This window comes from Macaca nemestrina, chromosome 8, assembly GCF_043159975.1.
Source record: "Macaca nemestrina isolate mMacNem1 chromosome 8, mMacNem.hap1, whole genome shotgun sequence".
Taxonomy (NCBI): domain Eukaryota; kingdom Metazoa; phylum Chordata; class Mammalia; order Primates; family Cercopithecidae; genus Macaca; species Macaca nemestrina.
The window spans coordinates 134,920,023-134,940,198 of NC_092132.1; the positions used below are offsets into that span (position 1 = coordinate 134,920,023).

The following is a 20,176-nucleotide window of genomic DNA, read 5'->3' on the forward strand; positions in this document are numbered from 1 at the left end:
ACTATGCCCAGCCTCTTGTTTGGTTTTTGAGATTCCTCTCTTCAACTTTTCTTGGTAACTATTATCTTGAAACATACTAAAGTATTGTTGGTGAAATACTAAATTATATTAATCACCTTGGGCTAACAAAATGCCATAACAGATGTATTTTTTCAACTTGGGAGTTGGGAAGTCCAAGATTAAGGTGCTGGTTTACTTGGTTCCTGTTGGGGGCTACCAAAAAACTGCCTCCAGGCTGTGTATGCATATGGCCTTTGCTTCATAAGGGCACTAATTGTATTATGAGGGCGCACCCTCATGACCTTATCTAGCCCTAATCACCTTCCAAAGGCCCCATCTCCAAATCTGTCACATTGGGAGTTAGGGCTTTAACAGGAATTTTTTTTTTTTTTTTTGGACGGAGGGTGGGAGGGCACAAATATTCAGTCTAGAGTAATTGTTCCATCACTATTCTGCCTGAATAATGATTTCAAGGTTGAAAGAGACCTTAAAGATGAGCTAGTTAGACCACCAAGCTGATGCCTGAGTCTCCTGTGCCCTCAGGCCATCTAACCATGGCCTGGCAACCCCATTAGGGGGTGCCCAAGGTGCTCTGTTGGACCCTCCACTGAGTTTCCCAGTGGAAAAGTGGAGGTCCTTAAGATTGCCTATAAAAACCCATATAATTTGCCCCCACCTTGCTACTTCTGTCCTCATCTCGTAGCACTTCTTATTTTGCCACAGGGTCTTAGAACACTCTCTGGAACATTCTTTCCTTAGATTTGTTTTGCTCTTATTCTTAAGATGTTTTTTGAGATAGTACCAATGCCAGATTGAGATTTACTTTCTCTCTTGAACATGGAAGGTGTTTTCTATTGGATTTTGACTTCCATTGTGGCTCTTGAGAAATGGGGCTGTGGTTCCTTTAAAGATAATCCATCTTTTTCATTCTATTTGTGTATTTATCTTTGGTGTTCTGTGGTGTCTCTATAATATACTAGGTATAGCGAGTTTGTTTCAGTTTTGAATTTATTGGATCTTCTGCAACTTTAGATTGATGTCTTTTGTCAATTCTAGAAAATACCAGCCACTGTTTCTCCACAGGTTGCCTCTGATCCATTTTTTCCTTTTCTCATAAAAATTCAATTGGATCTGTTAGACATGTTTAACATTATTATGTCTTCTAACCTCTCTTTCAGTTTCTTATCTGTGTCTTTCTCTGGTTTATTCTGGATTTCTACCACTCTATCTACAAGTTCACAAATTGTCTCTTCAGCTGTGTCTAGTCTGCTAATAAATTCTTTAAGTTTTACTTTACATGCTCTTTTTTCTTTTTCTTTCTTTCTTTTTTTTTTTTTTTTTTTTTTTGAGACGGAGCCTTACTATGTTGCCTGGGCTGGAATGCAGTGGCATGATCTCGGCTCACTGCAGTCTCTGCCTCTTGGGAGGCGATTCTCCTGCCTCCACCTCCCAAGTAGCTGGGACTACAGGTATGTGCCACCACGCTGAGCTAATTTTTGTATTTTTAGTAGAAACGGAGTTACACCATGTTGGCCAGGCTGGTCTGGAACTCCTGACCTTGTGATCCACCTGCCTTGGTCTCCCAAAGTGCTGGGATAATAGGCGTGAGCCACTGCACCTGGCCTACATGGTTTGATTTCTAAAAGTTCTATTTAACTATTTTTAAAAGCTGCTCAGTTTTAATAGTTTATTTCATACCCACTTTATAAATGCTAGTTTTATTTCTTTTAGACCTGATTGTTTGATATTTTGTGTTTGGTAAGTCTAATATTTGAAACTTTTGCTGATCTATTATGTGTTTTTGTGTGTGGGTGGGGGGTTTCTCCTGGTTCTGGGTCACTGTGTGTGTGTGTGTGTGTGTGTGTGTGTGTGTGCGCGCACGCACGCATGCACGTACACATGTGCATTTTAAGTGTACATTCAGTTTCCAGAATATTTACCTGTGGGGCCTCTGAGGTCTAGATTGAAGATGGGTTCCTCTGTAGAGAATTTGTTTGCTCCTGCTAAGTTTCTTCGGGCACTAGCAACCTGGAACCACCTTACAATTATTTTTTTGGCTTGAGGTTTTTCAGGCCATATAAAAATTGTGAATTGGACTAGAGGTGCTATATGAGGGTTAGGTTTTGATTCCAGACTTTGAGGATAGATCTTTTTCTCTCTGTTGGCTCACAAGATTTGAGAGCATCAAAGTGTCTTGCAGTTTCTGAGAGGTAGCCACACTGCTTGTTGATATGATAGCATTGTGCGAATTAGCAAAAAGCAATCCCGTCTTCAGACAGTCCGCTGCTGCTGGCCAGAAACTTTTCATAACATTGAAATCCATCATGACTGAAGTGAATGGAGTTCCCAGGGTTACGGGAAGCACACGTTGCCCTCACCTAGGTTTGTAATGTGCCCCCTTCCATTCTGCCCTATCAAATCCTGCTTAATCTCCAAAGTTTAACTGAAATACTCTGTCCTCTGAGAAGACACCCGTGAATTCCCCACCTCTAACCCCAAATGGTCCCCTCCTTTGAATTAGCATAGTAGTGGTGCATTCATCACAACTTTCTACCTTTTGTTATTATTTTTAAGTCTTCTATTGCCAGACTGAGAGCTACATGTTTTACTCATATTTCTATGTTCCATAGCCTTGAAGAGATAGTTGGAATATTTCTGTACAGGAGTTAAGTGAAAACAATTTTTTCGCTTTTCACAAACTTTTCACAAAGAATTAAAAGACTAGCAGCTGGGTTGGTGGCTCACGCCTGTAATCCCAGAACTTTGGGAGGCTGCGGGCAGGTCACTTGAGGACAGGAGTTTGAGACTATAGCATAGGCAAAATGGCAAAACTGTGTCTCTGCAAATATATATATATATGTGTGTGTGTGTGTATATATATGTGTGTATACGTATGTGTGTATGTATATGTTTGTAAAAATTAGTGGGGAATGGTGGCACATGTCTTAGTTCCAGCTACTTGGGAGGCTGAGGTGGGAGGATTGATTGAGCCAGGGAGGTAGAGTCTGCAGTGAGCCATGATAATGCCACTGCACTCCAGCCTGTGCAACAGAGTGAGACCCTGCCTTAGAAGAAAAATAAAACCCAACTAGCAAATAGGAAGGTGCATCATGACTGTGTATAGTTGAGAAAGATTGTCAGAGTGGGTAAGAGCCTTCTCTGAGTGATAGCATACCGTGTCATAAAGGGCTTGGATTTGTTGGTGTTGCCTCAATGCCTGAAGTGTAGAGTGGCTTGGCGGAACTTTCATCCTATCATAATGGAGTCAGAGGTATCTTCTGCAGAGGAAAATTTTTGCACCATTCCAGGAAAATGACTCCTGCTGATCACTATTTTCTAAAGAGAGATTAGGCCATGCTATTCTACAAAAATGACTGCCCTAACATTTATTAGCGTATTACTCAATATATTTTTACACCCATTTGTTAAAAGGATGCATGTCAATCTTTCTTCCTTTTTAATTCTGGTCTACCATCAGGTGATTTTAGAATTTTTTGTTGTTGTTGTTTTAGTAGAACCAGAGGAATACTTTCTTTGAAATCTTGATGACTAATATTTTGCTTTATTCGATACTTATGAAAAAGTATTTACTTTGTGCTAGACACTTAAAAAATTACCTGACTTAGGCCAGGCGCAGTGGCTCATGCCTGTAATCCCATACTTTGGGAGGCCAAGGTGGGCAGATCACGAGGTCAGGAGACCAAGACCATCCTGGCTAACATGGTATAACCCCGTCTCTACTAAAAATACAAAAAAAAAATCAGCCGGGCGTGGTGGCGGGCGCCTGTAGTCCCAGGTATTCGGGAGGCGGAGGCAGAAGAATGGTGTGAACCCGGGAGGCGGAGCTTGCAGTGAGCCGAGATCGCCCCACTGCACTCCAGTGCGGGTGAGACAGGGAGAGTCAGTCTCAAAAATAAATAAATAAATAAATAAATAAATAAATAAATAAATAAAATAAAATAAAATATAAAATTACCTGACAGGCTGGGCACAGTGGCTCATGCCCTAATCCTAGCACTTTGAGAAACCAAGGCCGGGAGGATTGCTTGAGCTCAGGAGTTCAACACCAGCCAGGACAACATAACAAAACCCTGTCTCTACCAAAAATACAAAAAATTAGCTGGGCATGGTGGTGCATGCTTGTAGTCCCAGTTACTTGGGAGTCTGAGATGGGAGGATAGTCTGAGCTCTGGAGGCAGAGGTTCCAGTGAGCTGAGATCACAACACTGCAATCCAGCCTGAGTTACAGAGCAAAACCCTCTCTCAAAAATAATTACCTGATTTAAATATTTAAATACCCTACAACTTCCTCATTTTAAAGATGGGGAAACCAAGCAAAACATAATTTGTCCTGGTCACTCAACCATTAAGGAATGAGGCTGCTGTGATACGGATTTAGGTTCACCTGATTCGAAAGCTTTTCTCTTTCCAGTGCATCACACACATTCAGACGTAATGGTAGAATTTGGGCAGATATTAAAGGTTAAACATTAAGTCTGTTGGAACGCCTTTCCTTCCCATTTGATATTCAAAGCTTGTTACCATGCTAACTGGACATGACCTTGTAGGAAAGTGATTGAGCATTTCCAGTTTCTGTTGTTTATTTTGAATTTGGAGAAACAGCTGGAAAATGTTATGTTCAATGACTATTACTGACTTAATGACTCACGTTGGTGTCATGGTGTGGAGGTCCTCAAGCACTCTGAAAGCAATCAGTTCATGTGTTTGCAGTGATGATTGAGTAAGGCAGCTTTTCATGCAGTGGGCACACCCTGGGCGTTGCAGGATCACCTTTAGACCTTCACGGTCCCTGTCGGGCGAAGCTGAGATTTGCTTTCTGTGAACCTAGCATGGCTTCCTTACAAGGAAGGCGAGAGGGGAATGGAGGCATGTCGACAGTAAACACCTGTAGTCATCCTCCTGTACTTTACGATAACCAAGAGGAGATGTGGGTAGGTATTGGATAGAAGGATTTGATGCTCAAGAGAAATGTACAGAAATGTACAGCTGAAGACTTTTTTTTTTGTTTTTTTGGAGACATGGTCTCATTCTTTCACCCAAGCTGGAGTGCAGTGGCACAGTCATGGTTCATTGATTGCAGCCTTGACCCCTTGGGCTCAAGCAATCCCTCCACCTCAGCCTCCCAAGTAGCTGGGACTACAGATGGGTGTCACCACATCCAACAGTTTGTTTTTAACTTTTTGTGGAGATGGGATTCTCACCATATTGCCCAGGCTGGTCTCAAACTCCTGGGCTCAAGTGAGTCATACCTCTTGACCTCCCAAAATGCTGGTATTACAGGCATGAGCCACTGCACCTGGCCACAGCTGAAGGTTGATTTGGTTCTCAACACACATAGATGGGACTTACAGCCATGGGATTGGATGAGGGTGCAGGGTAGTCCCCTGAGGCACACAACAGGCCATGAGAAAGGAGTCTGCGGGGTATAATGGGAACCAGTATCCAAAGAGACGGGAGGGTGGGGGCTCTGAAATCCAGAGAGGGGAGGATTGCTGCCTGTAGGGATACTCAGTGATGTCAACAGCACTATGTGCTCAGCCTCCCTTAGCAGGATAGGAGAACTGAGAAAGCTACAAGGACAGGAGGTGACCATCCATTGGGAATGTGGGTTGAAGGGAAGCAAAATCGAGGGGACAGAGGTCCTCTGGGGACAGAGGGGACAGAGGTTTGGTTAACTGGGTGGACACTGGTTCCATCAAGAGGGACAGTGATTCTGGGAGCGGGGAGTTGGTTTGAACCGTGGCAATGGATTCAGTTTTCATCAGTTCATAATTCACTTTAATGGTTTTCATTAAAATTGTATGCTTATGCCTCCCAAACTTGTAAGTAGTTACATATAAAGAGAGGAGGGCAAAGCAGATACTTGGTTAGTGGAAAATTTGAGGGCAGAGGGAAAGAGCATTTGAGGAAAGCTGCAAGGCCATGGAGATCCTAGTCAAGAGAAGCTGGGGTCATCTGGTAAACTGAGGATGAGAAGGGAGTTTGGAGGAAAGTCAGAAGTTAGCATTGCTGCCAAGGAGTCAAGTATGTTAATAGCAGAGAAGTATCTATTGATTTTTGGCAAAGATGATGACTGGAGTGGTGGGGTCAAAATTCAATTAACACAGGGATTTTAAGTGGAACAGCAGGAGGTGGGGAAAGCGCAGATTGCTGTTTCCCAAAGTCAACTGTCAATAGAGGAGCAGCGGATAGACAAGGAGAGGGTCAAAGAGACGGAGGTCATTATGTTTTGTGTAGTCTGTGCGCTGATGGAAAGAGGCAATAGAGAGAGAGGGAGGCTGACAATACCACAGAGGATGAACTGAAGGAGCGACCTCTAAGGGGAGGTAGGAGGTAGATGGGAAGAGAGACAGTTCATCTAGTGAATTAGAAGGGATGGAGGTAAAGACAGGTGAGGATGCATCTATTTCTAGATATGCATGGATGGTCGTGGTCCATGAATATTTGAATTGGTATATACTGTCATAAAGTTATATCAACTCGCCTTCCTTGATCTTGGCCACCAGATATTTGCCATTAGGAAAGTTACTATTAATAAAGCTCATATCAGTCAGAATGGCTATTAAAAAGTAAAAAGCAGGCCTGATACAGTGACTCATGCCTGTCATCTTAGTACTCTGGGAGGCCTAGGCAGTTGGATTGCTTGAGCCCTAAAGTTTAAGAACAGCCTGGGCAACATGGCAAAACCTTATCTCTACAAAATAAAAAAAAAATTAAAATTAAAATTAGCTGGATGTGGTAGTGTACACCGGTAGTCCCAGCTACTCAGGAGGCTGAGGTAGGGGATTGCTTGATTCCAGGCGGTGAAGGGTGCAGTGAGCGTAGATCATGCCACTGCACTCTAGTCTGGGTGAGACCAGACTAGATCTCTTTAAGACAGAGTGAGATCCCGTCTTAAAAAAAAGTCAAAAAACAACACGCGCTGGTGAGGTTGCAGAGAAAAGGGAACACATTCACTGCTGGTGAAAATGTAAATTGGTTATCCATCGTGGAAAGCAGTTTGGAGATTTCTGAAATAACTTAAAACAACCATTTAACCCAGTAATCTCATTACTGGGTATATACCCAAAGAAATAAAAATCATTCTACCGTAAAAACGCATGCATGTGTATGTTCATTACAGCACTATTCACAATAGCAAAGACATGAAATTAATATAGATGCCCATTAACGGTGGACTAGATAAAGAACATGTGGTACATACATACCATGGAATACTATGCATCCATAAACAAAATCATGCCCTTTGCTGCAACATGGATGAAACTGGAGCCCATTATACTAAGCGAATTAATGCAGGAACAGAAAACCAAGTACTGCATGTTCTTACAAGTGGGAGCTAAACATTGAGTACACATGAACAGAAAGATAGGAACAATAGACGCTGGGGCCTAACTGAAGGTAGATGATGGGTGGAGGATGAAGATAAAACTATTGCGTACAAGGCTTATTGCCTTGGTGATGAAATAATCTGTATATAAAATGTCCACAACAGGCTGTTTACCCATGTAACAGACACATACAGGTACCCCTGAACCTAAAATAAAAGTTGGAGAAAATTAAGTAGAAAATAAAAAAACAGGCTGGGCATGGTGGTTCATGCCTGTAATTCCAGCACTTTGGGAGGCCAAGATGGGGGGATCGCGAGGTCAGGAGATCGAGACCATCCTGGCTCATATTGTGAAACCCCGTCTCTACTAAAAATACAAATAATTAGCCGAGTGTGGTGGCGGGTGCCTGTAGTCCCAGCTACTTGGGAGGCTGAGGCAGGAGAACGGCGTGAACCCGGGAGGCAGAGCTTGCAGTGAGCTGAGATCGTGCCACTGCACTCCAGCCTGGGTGACAGAGCGAGACTCTGTCTAAAAAAATAAATAAATAAATAAATAAATAAAAATAAAAAGCAGAAAAGGTATCATTACCCTCATTTTGCAATGCAGTGGCATCAGTGAAATCCAGAATTTTGTAAAGTTTTACTGGAACATGATCTATGGCTAGTTCTGCACTACAATGGCAAAACCTGAACTGTCCACCATCTGACCCTTTTCAAAAAAACTTTCTGACCCTTATACAGTTGATTCCATCAAGGCCCAGAGGGAATGTTGACCTCTGAAGACCCCACCTCCATGCTAATCTCTGAGCCCGTCTTTTCTTTGTTCCTTGGTATTCTCCTGATGCTGCAAACTCTGAGAATTATCTCTCCAGCACTTTGAACAGTTAAAATTGCTAAGGATACGGGAGCAACTTGTGACTCTTCACCTGAGTCCTGGAAGTACAGGTTTAAGCTGCTTTAGTTTTTAGTTTTTAGTCACCTTTTCTAAGAAGCCAAGGCTCACTTCCTGGCCGAAAATCATTACCAAAACCCTCACTTATTCCTTATTCCAAACAAAAGAAACAAACTGGTTTTGTTTCCTTGCTTTGCATTTCCTCAGCGCTTGAGCATGTTGTTTCAGTCTGCTGTAGCTGGTTTCCTGGGAGGGTCCCCGCTGTGCTGGGCTCCACCATGCTGTCTCCACACCTGATGGTCTTGAGGACAAGAACCACACTGACCCTGTCATCAGCATCTTGTGTTCCACCATTGCTGAGTGTGTTATTGCTGCCCATTGGATGGTGTCTGATTTAGCTGAAAAAATTAAGTGGTTCACTTTGCTCACTTACACATAAAATAATGTACTAATTACTAGCTCTTCTCAGTCATTCTTGAAATCAGAAACCCTCCTGAATCTTTTGAAATCCACTTTGAATTACCACATTTGAAAGCACAGTATTTACCAGTACGTCTCTCTTTTTCACACTGCTTACAGTTGGCAAGAGAAAAATCTAAATCTATTTCTTTGTCGAGCTTTCAAATACTTCTGAAGGGGCTAAGATTTTAACAGTTGCAGTTTGATTCTACAACCTCATTGATCAGATTATACTTCTATTTCGTTTTATGTATTGCCTGGTGCCTTGCCACTCAAAATGTCATCTACCCACTGGGAGTATCCTTGTTAGAAATGCAGGATCTGGGTCTCACCCCAGAGCGACTGAGTCATTTTAACATGATCGCGGGTGATGCTCAAGATACATGTGCAAGTTTGGGAAGCACTTTTCTGGGCTGCTGATCTTGTATTTCAGAAAAACATACATAAATAGGGCCCTACTTCACAGAACTTTTATGTTTTATATATTATGAAGATGTGGTTTCATATGTTATGGCGAATGTATTCCCTACCAGAAAAATTTTACTGGTTGTCTATTATTAGGGCTTACAGTTAAGAGATACATAATTGCTTCCCTCCTTTTTTGCTACTTGGAATGCATTTAATTTCTTCCTTTAATTAGAAATAAAGCCTAAAACTTTTACTATTTTTAACAAGAGTCTTGACTAATCTATAGTAAACAAACAACCTCAACCCTCACCCATGGCAATAGGCTTGATGCTGGTTTTGGGGGCTATGCATATTTTTATTGTTACCCTTTGATTATTTTGGAAATTGCATGTATTCGTAACTGTGAATTCCATATAGAATTACGTTGTATTTTCCATCTTTTTAAGTACTTGGAAAAACTAAGGGATTAATTATACAAGTAAGCACATAGGACTAGAAGAGCATTTCTTTAAAAATATATAATATACAGCACCATTCATGTTGTCCTTCTTCCTAATTAATTCCAGAAGGCAGAGTAAAAAAACCACTGGATTTATTATTATTATTTTTTTTGCACAGATCATGCTCATGTATAGAATACCAAAGATTCAGGGAGAATAAATCTTCCTATTTCCGTCTTCTAGCCAAGCAGTCCCTTCCTTAGAGTGAGTGCTCTTAGAAGCTTTCTGTGGGTGCTTTCGTAGCTAGTATCTACACCAGGAGGTTCTTTGTAGTCATACCTAAGAAAATGGGCACCAACTTTGTGACCCTGGGCAAGTGAGTAAACCTCATTGTGCCTCCATTTTTCTCATCTGCAAAATGGGAATATTAGAATCACTGAGAGGAACAAATGAGATAATTCATGTACATTGCTAGCAATTATTGACACACACAATACAGTCAACAAATATCAACTATTAATGTTATATGTGAGTGCCTGTCTTCACTTCCCTGTATATACATACACAGTAGAGTACTACTATATATTTTAATACTTTGCTTGTTTTTAAAGCTAACCATTTGAGATCTTTAACTCTGTAGAGTTTGATTTATTAGGTATAGAGCTACTGCATTTGTTCTAATGACTCTACAGTATTCTGTTTTATGGATATAATTTATCCAGTTCTCTGTTAATAGAATTAAGGTGTTCGCATTATTTTTGTTTGTTTCTTTGAGACAGGGTCCCGCTCTGTCACGCAGGCTGGAGTGCAGTGGCGCCACCATGGCTCACTACACCCTCAGTTGCCCCAGGCTCAGGTGATCCTCCGACCTCAGCCTCCTGAGTGCCTGGAACTACAGGTGTATACCACCATGCCCAGCTAATTTTTGTATTTTTTGTAGAGACGGGTTTTCACCATGTGGCCCAGGCTAGTCTGGAACTCCTGAGCTCAAGCAATCCTCCCGCCTTGGCCTCCCAGAATGCTGGGATGACAGGTGTCAGTCACCATGTTGGGCCAAGTTGTTTCCATTCTTAGGGTTTTATAAAAAGCCTTGGTGAAATGGATGTGTACATGTGGAGATGTATCTGTAAAGGAACTTTCTAGAAATTGAATGTAGAAATGGTCAAAGTATAGGCTTTAATTTTAGATATTGATGAATTGCTCTTCACAGAATGATATACTCCTACCAGCAGAGAATGAGAGTGCATGTTTTTGACAGTTTGCTTCTAACTTTAATTTTTAAAATGCAGTTTTGTTCATGAATAAAAAAATACTCATTCATATTTGGAAATTTGATTAAGGTTGCTAGATTCTTTGGAACAGATTGAGTGGTAGGAAGATAACACTTAATGCTTTATTCTTAAGTGTTGGAAGGAGAAACAAAGTGGTCTAGTGAGCTGTTTTTAAAGGAACTGTATAATGTGTAACACATTGTCATTATATTCACTAACTCCCAAACTATTATTGAGATACTGAAACAAAACAAAGAGCTTGAATGGGAACCCTGAGCAACAATGTATTTACTTTCCACTTGCAGCAGGGCTTGGCCTCTCAGACGCTCCTTGAAGCGCCTTGGCTTAGCAATACAGTCTCTTGTGTCCAGGGTCTCAGATTGGCACAACACAGAGTGCCTTTCTTATATTCAAATGTTTCGTTATGCAAATTCTTGATGCCAGCCAAGCTGCCCATATAGCTTTTGTTTGGGATGTAGGTGAAAATTTATTCTAAATACTTTCAAATATTGACATAATCTCCTAAGTAACCCAGTCCCAAAGCTTGTATCAGCATCTGATATCCTGTACCATATGACCTGCACTTGGTAATTTGGGGGCAATCGAAGATACTTGCAGTTCCTTTATCTGTTTTACATTTTGTAAATCATGCAGCCATTGAATTTTACAGAGTTCCTAAGACACCGCTCTCTTGATACAGAACTCTGATCTGTGGTAAGAATTAGGATTAGTACTGAGATACACATTCATAATCCATTTGGCAGATGATCACTGGGCTCTCTTTGAATATTCAGATGAGCTGAGGAATTGAAAGAGGAGGAATAAAGACAACATGCCAAGATACAGATAAATGCATGGCCATTTTTATTTTTTATTGCTTAAATATTTTTTGAGACAAGATCTTGCTCTGTCTCCCAGGGTGGAGTGCAGTGGCATGATTCCAACTCAGTACATCTCTGAACTCTTGGCCTCAAGCGATCTTCTTACTTTGACCTCCCAAAATGTTGGGAATACAGGTGTGAGCCAATGTGTGTAGCCTCCTATAGCCATTTTTAGTTACTGGGGTATAAAATCAGGAAATACTTGTTGGATATCAGGTGTGTTGAATGTGGCACCTGGTCATGGTGAGAAGCCATGAGTTGTCAGCCGACCTCTCCCAGCCTGATGGGAAGGCCCTAGCTGCTTCAGTACTTCAGAAGCTGACCTTCAGGGTGGCTTATGATGCTGCACTCAGCTGCTGTGAGATTTGCTCTTAACCCAAGTGGACTTCTTATTTAGGGGACCACTAGGCTTCTTATTTAGGGGACCAATACGCTTACGCGTGCTTGGTGGTAAGCTGAGCCACTCAGCCATGTAGATTTCACCGTGTTTTACAGGCCAAAGGAGGTCATGCTTGTATTGTTGGTAGAGCTGAGCACCAAAACTATTTATTCAGGATTGTTGTTATTTCTCCTTAGCAACTTGACAAGATCTGGACACTGAGGAAGTGCGTCTCTTATCCACCTCTTTAGAATCGAGGTCAACAGAATAGATGCTGTTAAGTTTCATGGTAGGTACCATTTATGTAGCACTTACTATGGGCTAGGTCTTTTTGTCAATTGTTAACTGTAACAGGAGATGGATATTTATAGACCCCTTTTATAGGTGAAGAAATTGAGTCTGAGAGTTTTAAGTATTAATAAAATGTGCCGACTAGTAAGGGGGCACCACTGAGATTCACACACAGGGCTTTCTTGTACCGAAGGAGGTATTTCCTTACCCCCTATGCTATTCTGTCAGCTAAAAATAAAAGTGTCTATAGCAATATTAAGGGGCTGTCACATCCATTGGACACAATTGTTTCTTCTAATAAGGACTCATTATTACTCCTAGTTCTACTACCCTTAATGTAATTATCAATTTTCATGGTGCAAATGATTTTCAGTATCTCTTCAAATTATCTTTATTACTTCTCTGAAAATTCAGGCTTAATTTATTGACAAGTTGTCCAAATTGTCCTTTAACTTTTCAGTCATCAGCAAAATCACACGGAATCTTTCTTCAGCCTCTGGGGATGGCTGGAGCTTTGTCTCTTTCTCTCTCAGCAAGGTCATTGCCTAATTCCCTTACGATCCAGATGCATGACAGGGAGTGTCCTTATTTTACACAGATTTATCTTGTATTTCCAGTATTTTTCTCTTGTCTTTCTACTGAGTAATATCGATTTTTGTCTTCATTAATTCTTCCCATCGCCGCCAATTTTCTTCACTCTTTGTGTTCAACATCTCTTTTAAAGTGTTGTTCAATAGGCTTATTCTCGATGTGTTGATTTCTCACTCTTATTTCTTATTTTTCTTTTAATTATAAGGCTTATTGTATTTTCTACAACGTGATTTCCCCTCTCTTTGGAGGGTGTATTGTTACTTCTCTGGTGGAATTCTTTTTACCGTTTGCCCATTCCTTTTATCCCTGTTTTGTTTCTAGGCTGTGTGGAGTTTGTGGCTGGTGTGGGTTGGGCAGAGAGAGCCCAGGCCAGCACTGCCCCAGAGGAACCAGAGGGCCCTGTCAGAGCCTGGGCTACATTTGATCACTCGGGTTGCTGCCATTTCATTCTCTTCCTACCTGTCCCAGACACTGCTGCCAACACCAATCAAAGCTTTCCCCCTGTGCTTGCAAGTCAGGCAGTGCCCACAGCATCAGTGACCCCGGACTAGACTCTGATGTCCAGTCTTTCATAATGGACTTACAACTTCTATTCGTTGGTAGGCAAGCTGGGCTTTGAACCATGCATTTAGTACCCACTATCTCGACCTTACGTCCACCCTTCAAGGTTCCTTCTTATCTGTGTTTGACAGCGGCGGAAATGGATGCTCTGGGAGGTTAAGAACCTTGCCAAGGAGCACACAGCTTGTAAGTGGCCTTCACTGGGATTCTATCTCCTGTCTGTGTTACTTCAGAATCTAGAGTATTGCCACCACAGCAGCTTGTTCTCTGACAAAGGGAATCTGGTGCTTGAGTATTTTTTACACCTTTTGTTATCTTCATTTGGATCGTATCTTCCATGTCTTCATTAGTGGATGTCTTGGCTATGCCCCGCTGTTGTGTTTTAACACCATTGCATCATGCTCCCTAAAGTTACTTATCTTTCCCTGTTTGACTTATTAATAATCCAGCACATTGTTGCCTTTGTTCATTGTATTAGAATCAAATAACTGGTGAATCCTGTTTCCCAGCCTCCTGCCTTGCTGAGAGCAGGCCTAAATTAATTATGACGTTTTGCTCTGAGAGTCTAATCATATCAAAATCAAGGTTATTGATGATTTTCTTTTTAATGAATTCAACTTTGATGCTTAAAAGACTTTCATGTAGATCCTTCCATTTTTTTTTTGTTTTTGAGACGGAGTCTCGCTCTGTCGTCCAGGCTGGAGTGCAGTGGCCGGATCTCAGCTCACTGCAAGCTCTGCCTCCCGGGTTCACGCCATTCTCCTGCCTCAGCCTCCTGAGTAGCTGGGACTACAGGCGCCCGCCACCTCGCCCGGCTAGTTTTTTGTATTTTTTTAGTAGAGACAGGGTTTCACCGTGTTAGCCAGGATGGTCTCGATCTCCCGACCTCGTGATCCGCCCGTCTCAGCCTCCCAAAGTGCTGGGATTACAGGCTTGAGCCACTGCGCCCGGCGATCCTTCCATTTTTATCAAAACTTGATTTTTACTCTTAAACTTGTCTCTTGTCCAGACAGAGGCTGCTGTGATTTACACAGGAATATTATTAATACCTGGCTGACGGTATGTTGGGATAAGACTTTTATGGATCTAGGATATGCCTCACTTTCATAAAACACTCATAATGACTTTTTTTTTATCTGCAGTACAAGATCTTAGATTAGGTATCTGAGGTCATTTTCAGTTCTGTAATTCTGGTTTAGAAGCAGCTTTGGCTTGATGATGAGATGACTAGCAACGTTTCCTCTTTTTTTTTTTTTTTTTTTTTTGAGACATAGTTTCACTGTGTTACCCAGGCTGGAGTGCAGTGGCACCATCTCGGCTCACTGCAACCTCTGCCTCCTGGGTTCAGGCAATTCTCCTGCCTCAGGCTACCAAATAGCTGGGATTACAGGCGCATGCCACCATGCCCAGCTAATTTTTATATTTTTAGTAGAGATGGGGTTTTACCATGTTGGCCAGGCTGGTCTCGAACTCCTGACCTCAGGCGATTCACCCGCCTCAGCCTCCCAAAGTGGTGGGATTACAGGGATGAGCCACTGGACCTGGCCCCTCTTGTTATCTTTTTTTTTTTTTTTTTTTGGAGGGTTTAAGAACTGTTTTTCAGGTTTATTTTTTCTGATTAAGAAATTAATATATGTGAAAACAAAAAATAAATATACTAATTATGGAAAATGTGGAAAATCCATAAATATATAAAGAATAAAATAAGTTACCTATAATTTTACCTACTAGTGACATTACAACGATAATCACTATTAATTATTTTGTTATATTTGCCTTTAATCCATGTGTGTACACTGTGTGCACACATATTTTGCAATCTTGATATTGTAACACATTTAACATATGTCATAAATTTTCTATTAAAAACTCATAATCATATCATACTGAATGGGCAAAAACTGGAAGCGTTCCCTTTGAAAACTGGCACAAGACAGGGATGCCCTCTCTCACCACTCCTATTCAACATAGTGTTGGAAGTTCTGGCTAGGGCAATCAGGCAAGAGAAAGAAATAAAGGGTATTCAGTTAGGAAAAGAAGAAGTCAAATTGTCCCTGTTTGCAGATGACATGATTGTATATTTAGAAAACCCCATCATCTCAGCCCAAAATCTCCTTAAGCTGATAAGCAACTTCAGCAAAGTCTCAGGATACAAAATCAATGTGCAAAAATCACAAGCATTCTTATACACCAGTAACAGACAAACAGAGAGCCAAATCATGAATGAACTTCCATTCACAATTGCTTCAAAGAGAATAAAATACCTAGGAATCCAACTTACAAGGGATGTGAAGGACCTCTTCAAGGAGAACTACAAACCACTGCTCAGTGAAATAAAAGAGGACACAAACAAATGGAAGAACATACCATGCTCATGAATAGGAAGAATCAATATTGTGAAAATGGCCATACTGCCCAAGGTAATTTATAGATTCAATGCCATCCCCATTAAACTACCAATGACTTTCTTCACAGAATTGGAAAAAACTGCTTTAAAGTTCATATGGAACCAAAAAAGAGCCTGCATTGCCAAGACAACCCTAAGCCAAAAGAACAAAGCTGGGGGCATCACGCTACCTGACTTCCAACTATACTACAAGGGTACAGTAACCAAAACAGCATGGTACTGGTACCAAAACAGAGATATAGACCAATGGAACAGAACAGAGTCCTCAGAAATAATACCACACATCTACAGCCATCTAATCTTTGACAAACCTGAGAGAAACAAGAAATGAGGAAAGGACTCCCTATTTAATAAATGGTGCTGGGAAAATTGGCTAGCCATAAGTAGAAAGCTGAAACTGGATCCTTTCCTTACTCCTTATACAAAAATTAATTCAAGATGGATTAGAGACTTAAATGTTAGACCTAAAACCATAAAAACCCTAGAAGAAGACTTAGGTAATACCATTCAAGACATAGGCATGGGCAAGGACTTCATGTCTAAAACACCAAAAGCAACGGCAACAAAAGCCAAAATTGACAAATGGGATCTAATGAAACTAAGGAGCTTCTGCACAGCAAAAGAAACTACCATCAGAGTGAACAGGCAACCTACAGAATGGGAGAAAATTTTTGCAACCTACTCATCTGACAAAGGGCTAATATCCAGAACCTACAAAGAACTCAAACAAATTTACAAGGAAAAAAACCCATCAAAAAGTGGGCAAAGGATATGAACAGACACTTCTCAAAAGAAGACATTCATACAGCCAACAGACACATGAAAAAATGCTCATCATCACTGGCCATCAGAGAAATGCAAATCAAAACCACAATGAGATACCATCTCACACCAGTTAGAATGGCAATCATTAAAAAATCAGGGAAAAATGGGTGCTGGAGAGGCTGTGGAGAAATAGGAACACTTTCACACTGTTGATGGGACTATAAACTAGTTCAACCACTGTGGAAAACAGTGTAGCGATTCCTCAAGGATCTAGAACTAGAAATACCATTTAACCCAGCCATCCCATTGCTGGGGATATACCCAAAGGATTATAAATCATGCTGCTATAAAGACACATGCACACGTATGTTTATTGCGGCACCATTCACAATAGCAAAGACCTGGAACCAACCCAAATGTCCATCAGTGACAGACTGGATTAAGAAAATGTGGCACATATACACCATGGAATACTATGCAGCCATAAAAAAGGATGAGTTCATGTCCTTTGTAGGGACATGGATGCAGCTGGAAACCATCATTCTCAGCAAACTGTCACAAGAACAGAAAACCAAACACCACATGTTCTCACACATAGGTGGGAATTGAACAATGAGATCACTTGGACACAGGAAGGGGAACATCACACACCGGGGCCTGTTGTGGGGAGGGGGTGGGGGGAGGGATAGCATTAGGAGATATACCTAATGTAAATGACGAGTTAATGGGTGCAGCATACCAACATGGCACATGTATACATATGTAACAAACCTGCACGTTGTGTACACGTACTCTAGAACTTAAAGTATAATAATTTTTAAAAACCCTCATAATCATAACTTTAATATTAGACAATATTTTATAAAATCTATATGCCATAACTTAGCATTCTCCAATGTTAGGCATGTAAATTATAATTTTATGAACAATGCCCCTATGTACACAAGAGTGCATATACATCTTTGTCCACATTTATGACTGTTTCATTTAGATTCATTCCCCAAAGTAAAATTACTAGGTCGAAAAGTAAGATCACTTTAAATGTACTTGATACTTGCCAGATTACTGCTAAATTATTTACCTGAGTGACTGAGTCCATTTCCACTGCAGCCAGCAGTAGGTGGAAGCCTGGACTCAATATTCTCCAACAGGCATTGTGTGCTATCATGGTTAATTTGATCAACAAAAACTAATGTTTTCTCAATTTGCAGTTCTTTATGAGTGAATTTATTAAACTTCAGAAAATCTGTGTATTAACCTTTTCACTACTTTAAAGAAACTCTCTACCTTTTTTTTTTTTTTTTGAAATGTAGTCTCACTCTCTTGTCCAAGCTGGAGTGCGCAGTGGTGCAGTCTTGGCTTACTGCAACCTCTGCGACTCAGGTTCAAGCAATTCTTTGAGCCTCCTGAGTAGCTGGGATTACAAGTGCACACCACCACACCTGACTAATTTTTTGTATTTTTAGTAGACACAGGGTTTCACCATGTTGGCCAGGCTGGTCTGGACTCGCGACCTCATGTCATCCTCCTGCCTTGGCCTCCCAAAGTGATGAGATTACAGGTATGAGCCACCGTGCCTGGCGAAAGTTCCCTACTTTTTAATCTATTGAACTGTAGTATGTTTCTTACAGCTTGTAAAACATCTTTATAGATTAGGGATATTGGCACTTTATTATATTTGTTGAAAGCATTGTCCTAGTTGGTTATTATTGGCTTTTAAAAATGATTTTTTAATGTTTAATTTGCTATTTTTTTTTTTTTTCGATACAGAGTCTTGCTCTGTCACCCAGGCTGGAGTGCAGTGTCGCGATCTCGGCTCACTGCAAGCTCCGCCTCCCGGGTTCACACTATTCTCCTACCTCAGCCTCCCGAGTAGCTGGGACTACAGGCACCTGCCACAACGCCCGGCTAAGTTTTTTTGTATTTATTTATTTTTTTTTCAGTAGAGATGGGGTTTCACCATGTTGGCCAGGATGGTCTCAATCTCCTGACCTCATGATCCGCCTGCCTCGGCCTCTCAAAGTGCTCGGATTACAGGTGTGAGCCACCACGCCTGGCCTGCTGATTTTTATTCAGTATTTTAATTTACTGTATAATAGTTCGTAATATACTGTATAACATATAATTTACTATATAAAGGTAAATTTACTAATTCAACTTGGTAATTTTAATTTTGAAGTAATCAAGTATATACCTTTTATGTGTGTGATTCCTGCCATCATTTTAGAAAACCTCCCATCCAGAAGGATGATCACAATTTAACTGTATTTTCTTCTAGTTTCTCTAATGGGATTTAAAAACTTTAACTGTATTATTTACATGGAACGTATTTTGAATTATATTTTGAAATGGAGAAAAATCTCACTTAATTTTCCTTCCATAGACAATCCATTGACTGACTCAGCAATTTTTCTTGTTGTTGAGTAAGGCTTTGTATCCCCACAGCTGTTTTTTGTTTGTTCATGACAGGGTCTCCCTCGGTCAGGTCACCCAGGCTGGAGTGCAGTGGTGAAATCACAGCTCATTGCACCCTCGACCTCCTGGGCCCAAGCAATCGTGTCACCTCAGCCTCCCGAGTAGCTGCGACTATAGTTGCGCATGTGTCACCATGCCCAGATAATTTTGTTTTGTTTTGTTTTGTTTTGTAGAGATGGCGTTTCACCTTGTTGCCCAGGCTGGTCTCAAACTCCTGAGCTCAAGTGATCCACCCACCTCGATCTCCCAAAGTCCTGGGATTACAGGCGTGAGCCACTATTCTCAGCTTCCCCATAGCCTTTTGTCATCACTCATCATGTAATGATGTCTTTTATAGCTTAGGGTCTGTTTCTATGCTATTTGGTTTTATTGATCTGTTTCATATTTACCCGAGAATGATACTCCGCATTATTGTAGCTTTGTGTTTTATTTCTTGAAGTTGTATTCTTCCTCCTTACAATTATTTTCCAGAACTTAGTCATTGTAACCTTTTTTACTTTATATGAGTCAGAGTCATTTTGCAAGATTCATTCTCTTCTGTCTTCCCTGATCTCTACCCTTCTTACAGCAAAAACACACAAAAATAAAAACTAAAGGGAAACACAGATGTCTCTGAGATTTCCCTTGGAGTTGTGTAAAACTAACAAAATGATTCAGACGGAATGGAAGTCTGTTTGGTGCTTATCTAACAACCCATTTTCCTTTCAAACAGAAGCCTCTTAGTTTTCAGTACTCTTCCTAATTGATAATTTCAGCCGGTTAGACACAGACATCAGGGATTTTCCAAATATGTCTTAAGGAAGAGGTGGTTGGACTACAGCAAATGGCACTTAAGCTAGAAAAGCAATTGAAAATGCAATCCTTTATTTGAAAGGATTGTAAAATAAACCAAAGAGGAATATGGGACAGAAACCTCGTAGAGCCCACAAAGTCGAAAATATTTAACTATCTGACCCTTCGCAGAAAACAGTTGCTAAGGACACTGTGCAGCAAAGCCCTGGCCAA

General features: G+C 40.9%; 1 protein-coding gene across 13 annotated transcripts in view; it reads left to right on the forward strand.

Moving 5' to 3' along the window:
• Positions 1-20,176, forward strand: part of LOC105482127 (chondroitin sulfate N-acetylgalactosaminyltransferase 1) — a 364,090-nt gene that overhangs the window by 102,830 nt on the left and 241,084 nt on the right. Inside the window, exon 1 of one of the 13 annotated variants that reach the window (XM_071068541.1) lies at positions 12,347-12,370. The exons of the other annotated variants lie outside the window; for them this stretch is intronic. The gene's annotated coding sequence lies outside the window, so the exon portion shown is untranslated. Of the gene's footprint in view, positions 1-12,346; positions 12,371-20,176 lie in introns of those variants that run through there. 13 annotated transcript variants of the gene reach the window in all.